This window comes from Balaenoptera acutorostrata, chromosome 12 (genome assembly GCF_949987535.1).
Source record: "Balaenoptera acutorostrata chromosome 12, mBalAcu1.1, whole genome shotgun sequence".
NCBI classification, from domain to species: Eukaryota; Metazoa; Chordata; class Mammalia; order Artiodactyla; family Balaenopteridae; genus Balaenoptera; species Balaenoptera acutorostrata.
The window spans coordinates 19228235-19234234 of NC_080075.1; positions in this window are offsets into that span (position 1 = coordinate 19228235).

Here is a 6000-nt window from a genome sequence, read left to right on the forward strand (position 1 = left end):
ACACTTGCTTCTCAAGTATTGTTTTTTCAAGTAGCCAGCAGGCAGACCTGAGTTTGGCAACATGCTCACATATTTGAAAACTGTGGTCAAATAGTGAATGTTTAGGAATCCCTCCAACACTACTCGTTCACATTCGCAGAAAAGACCCTAAAAGACCAGGACCATATTACAAAGCAGATATTGAGTTAACTTCAGATGCGTTATTTTAGAATATTCAGAAGAATATATCCTGTTCTTTGTGAAATAAGATATGATCTATAGTATCTAGGAACACCTACCCAGTTTAAAACACTTTTACATTCACTTCCTCCTTGAATCTTCACAACAACCTCAGTGACAAGTCAGGTTTTCCAAAAGCAACTCTGAAGCAGAGGTTAATAGAAGTTAATATGATAAATACATCTCAGAGGAGAGGAGGCAGCAAGATTGGGAAAAAGAGAAGCCCAGCCGCATAGAGGTCCAAACAATCACTTAGACCAACCCCATGGTAGCTCTGAAGCTACAATGTCCCGTCAGAGTTATCTCATACTGGTCTGAAATGGCCAGGCCTGTTTCCATCAGTTACTCATGTGAGCTGTCCCCAGAAGGACCTGGCCTTAGGTAAGTGACAGCTGAGGCAATCTATGAAGAGGTGGCCAGCTGAAGGCTGTCTGCAGATACCACTATCATCACCCAGGGCCACAAGTCTTTCTTTGAAGGAGAATCTGGACAGCATATTTCTATGTTCATTATAACCTCCTTTTTAAAATATAAGAGAGATTAAAAGAAGTTAATGTGTGTAAGATCTCTTTGCAAGTGGTAGATCCAGAAATCACAAAAGGGCTTGTGGATTCTAAGTTCACAGCTCTTGCCAGTAGGTCAAGTTTCCTCTTCAGAACTTAAAAAATTGGGAACTCTTTAATAGCATCCTATTTAAAACCACTTGTAACATCCTCCTTAAAAACCACCTTCCCTTCTTTCTATCTCAGCATTTCTCAAAATAGTCATCATATTGACTTTTTTCCTTGTCTCAGAATAATCAGCTTCACTTCTGTTTGAAAAGTCCATTACCTGAACATTTCATTTACCCTATCTGTTTCTCAGTATATCTGAAAACTTGCGCCATCCATTATTCTTTCCATCTGATCTTCCATTTCCCCCTCATGGCTTACTTTTCTCATCATATTTAACATACATCCAAGGTTTCCTGCTTCTGAGAGAGAACTTCCTCTATGGCGTTCCTCAACCAACTGCGTCTACTTGCATCTACTTGAGGCCAATTTGTAGAATCTTTGAAATTTAGCTTTATCCCCATTGTCTATATTCAAACTGTTTCTCACAGTACACTGATGATATAGAAATTTGCAAATGAAATTCTCTTTTTTTTTCCCTTTTGTCTTCTTTCTGAAAAATCAATCTTTTTTTCCCTTGCTTTTCACATCTTTGCATCTTTCATTGCCCCTCTCACCTTCTCCTCAATTCTCTGGCCACTTCTCTGAAGATTGATATTCCCCACACTTCTCTTCTGGTCTCCTACTTCTTACCAGTGTTGCTCTAGTGGTGAGTTCATTTTCATCTACATCTCAAGATATGATTACATTTTGTAGTTCATGACAAGGATTTACAGCTCTATTGTTATACATATGGAGTTAATTTTCAAACGATAGTGAAGTAATCTTACTATGCATTGAAAACAACAATGCACTTTAATTGTTTAAAGTCTTTAAGTTCATTGAGTCCTTTCCCAATATTTTATTTTCCACCTGTCATCCTAATTGTTCTTTAAGACACTGCAAAATCTCAAATCACTTGTTTTATTCACATATTTGAATTTAGTGTGTATGTAATGATCTTATAAGTTCCTTGAAAACTCATCATCTTGTAACCACCAGTGTATAGGATATAGAAGGCATTAAAAATGTTTGTTCAATGATCTAGATAAACAAAATATCATTGATTAAGGGACTATATGGAAATGTTCCTTGAATGACATGAAATCAAGCATTCAATAAATATTTCTAGAGTGCCTATTATGTGCCAGGCACTGAGCAAGTTGTAGAGGACACAGAAAAGCAAGGAGGTTTCTGTACCTCAGGAATACATGAATAGTGTGAAGATAGATATAAATAATATATTATAATGGGGTTCTATGGTAGAACACTAAAGAAACATATCTTATATGCCAAATTGTGTAATCATCAAAACTGCTAATTATTCAAAGGTTAAAAGTGTATTATATTTCTTTCTATTTTCCCATTGTGTAATTTTTATTTTATGCCCTCAGTTTTATTCAAGATATTTCTCTGTATATTTAATGTACAGCACACATACAAACACATACATACACAGCATATACACACACATACCTATTTAAGACACATGTTGTTCATAAAAATAATTGGATGGTGCTCGAACATGTATTGTACAATACAAATAAACAGGTCAAATAAGTCATTCATTATAAGCACAGAGAATTATTGTAGTAAACTCTTCTGGCAGCATTTTCTGCATACTACTGAATAGTTAAAAATAGTATCAAGACCGGTTTATTAAATGACTAAAATGATTGAATGAATATTTTTTTAAAAATGAAAATGCTCAACAAGCAAATTCTCAAAATTGTTGAGAAGCATAAAATTATTAATTATAACAATATATTATACACACTGTTGATCTAAAACAAATAGACTGCTAGTTATTTCTCCAGCAAAAATGGGATTTTGGGGGATCAGCAAAGAATTGCATTTGGGGTCTGCAACCATGATGAGCCACGTGCAAGTCCCCAGAAAAATAGAGAAAAGAACTCTTCTGTTGGGGAAAAGGAATTTGAGAGGATGATGGTATACAGAGTCTGTGACTTTTCATTGGCTGAGTCCTGACAGTCTCTGGCAGAGCTCTTACCAGGAACGAAGAGAAAGTCTTTCCTTTTCCTGTTAGGCTCTGCTATCACCTTAGGACATGAGAGCTCCCCTTTCAGTTCTCCCAAATTTATTTAATTGAGATTTCTGTCTATTAATTTTTTACAACACATGCACACACACACAATGGTTATTTTCATGATTATTTCTGGCTCAGTTTGCTATCTATGTAAAAATTAAAATATGTGATTATTTTGTCAGTGAAAAAATGTTGCCTGCCATGTTGGTAAATAAAGGATGTTGCAGCCATCAAGTCATCACATTACAGCCACCTCCCGATGGTGGCCCTGAGTAAACTCAGGATGGAAACAGGATGCTTGTCATCCAGCAGTCAGTCACTGCAGCCATCCTTCAGCAGTGCACCCTGAGGAGACTCAGGATGAAAAAGCACAGGATACTGGCCTCAGATAGCTGAGGTGCATGTCGAAGGAATGATTTCAGTGAGCCCAGACTCTTGCATCTTCCCATATATAAAAAAGTGCTAAGTTTTTTTAACTTGAGTTGTCTGGTTTTCTTTAATTAACAGTAATATTTTAAAGTTCCAACTATTTGGTGTTTGTTGCAAAAACTCCTACATATCCTGGTTCCTCCCTTACCTCCTTGGAGCAGTCTCTGAGAGCTATCTGAGAGGCTGCGTCATGGGCTTAAGTTCTCAGTTTTGTCCGCCAAATAAAACATCATTCTCATCTTTTAGGTTGTGAATTGTTTTTTCAGTTGACAATTTCCTCCAGTGGTGAAATGCAAATAACAATATTCTATTTTTAAACACTGTATCTCAACTAAGGGACAGAGCTACACAGTGGGAGAACTAGTTCCACTAGAACTCAGGTGGTCAGAAATGAAAGATGGAAGCCATTATGACAGAAAGGTATTCAGAAACATATCTTGTATTTAGGAACAAATCTTATGTGGCAGCCCTGTGCTAGAATTGACATGCATGAGAACCAATAGTAAAGTAACGGGAGCAATAGTATATGAGAAGTGAACACTGCTCTTAATAAATTTACAATCCATTGGAAATACAAGACTAACAGCAAACAAATAAGCAGCCTTCAATTGTATTTAGTGTTTTTTGAGTGTTCACTGCAGTGCTTATCAAATTTTTTCACCAAATTACCAATGATGACAAAGAAAGATAGCACATAACCTCAGGGTGGTACATATGTGTTGTGTTAGGGGCAGAAAAGAGAGAAAGAAAGAGAAGGAGAAAATGAGAGAGAAAGGAAACAGAAAAATTAAAAAAGTATTTTTTTTTTTCGAGCAACATAGCTAAAAGAGTGCCATGAGACACAGGCTGAAAAGAATGGACATTAGCTTTATATCCTGTTCACATTTCCTATGTTATAACTCCTAAACCCTCTGCTCCACCAACCACCAGTAGTTAGATATGAATTCATTAAATAAGAATACCCTGCTTGATGACCTTCAGCATTAGCAAAGAAATAGGAATAAACACTGAGGAAAGGTGGGGTATGAAGATAAGTTTTATACTTTGCAGCCATGTTGGGATGGAAGGAAATCCCTCAGAGAAGAGATCGAAGGTAGCTGTTAGAGAATAAAATAAAAAAGATTAAAACTCTATCTTTATGCCCAAGAAATGCAGGTTGAGAAGTACATCAAAGGAAGCTTGTTGGAGAATATTAATCACAAAAACCACCTCAACTTAAGTGGTAGCATCTGTAGTTTGAGAGAGGATCAACAAAGAAAAGAGAAACAATGAGGGAGAATGGAGATTAGTGGAGTCTCTTTATTTTGATCATATTGTTTCAGGTCTTCTGTGATGATTCATTATAACACCCTAAGCATAGTCACCTCCACTACATTAAGTTTTCCTGGATCAAATGCAGATCTTGAAGTAATTCTCCCAATTCTTCAAAATATACATCTGTAGTTGTCAAATTGGCTTTAGAATTATTTGAGAGCTTTTAAAACTACAGACATTTGGGACCAAACCCACAGACTTAGTTCACTAGTTATGGGATAAGGCCTGAGAATTTGTATTTGTAACATATTCTCATGTGATACTGATGCTACTGCTCTTGGAACATCACTTGAAGGACAACTGCTACAGGGTCACTGTTGTCGCTATAAAATAGACATATACCACTCCTGGGTCCAACTGAAAGTTACATTTCCAAAGAAGACTCTATTTGTCCAGTTGCACAGACCAGTCTGCATTTTAGAATATAAACTCACAGCACACAAATCTCTTAGCTAGAATACTTTAGAAGTTAAAAATTATTCAATCCTGGACCATTGTCTTCACAAATAAGAAATAAATTGATTCCAATAACCAGTTGCAATTACCTGTCTTTGCTCGTGCTCATACCCCAGGCCCAAAAGAGAAAGTAATGAGGCCAAGATGGAGATCTCTTTTAAAGAAATCAACCAAATCAACTTCTGACAGTATAAGACTGAATTCTATTTATGTAACAGAAACATTCTCAAAATAGAGGGGCAAAGGTCATAAAGAATACCAATACTTGCCTTGAGCTGAATTTTCTCTATGACACAAAACGTGTTATATTTCCTGTTAGCATCTCAACGTTATCTCCCCTTGCTTTAGCCATCTTCTCAGTACTGCAGAGGCTAGCAACCTGGAAAACATTTCCCAGACTCCCTTTCTCTGCAGGGCACTGGTTTATATTGTACCAGTGAGAGGTTCTTGCATAAGCCTTGAAAGAAGAAAATTCATTACTGCTCCTACAGTGGCAGCCAGGTGTCTGGCCCACTGAGAATAAGCATGGGGACATTGGTGGAAGGCAGGTGTGTGCACTTTGATGGAGGGAAGCTTGAAGATTTTACCAGTGATTTCCTATTTTCACTCAATTTGATGCTTCAGGCAGGTAAGCTCACTGCTGGGTGTTCTATGCAGGTCCAGCATTTCCTTAATTCCTGTACATGAGCAGAGTCATCCATACATTCTAGTGTATCTACCATTTCTTGATCTTCCAGATTTTTTGTCATACATTTGACTGTAGAGTCTATTGCAAATAACATATTAATGGAGTCTCCTTACTTATATCAATACCAATGAAAGGCAGCTATATACACATAAAATAGTATCAAATAAGCTTGATTTTACTAGTGTTTAAAGCTCATT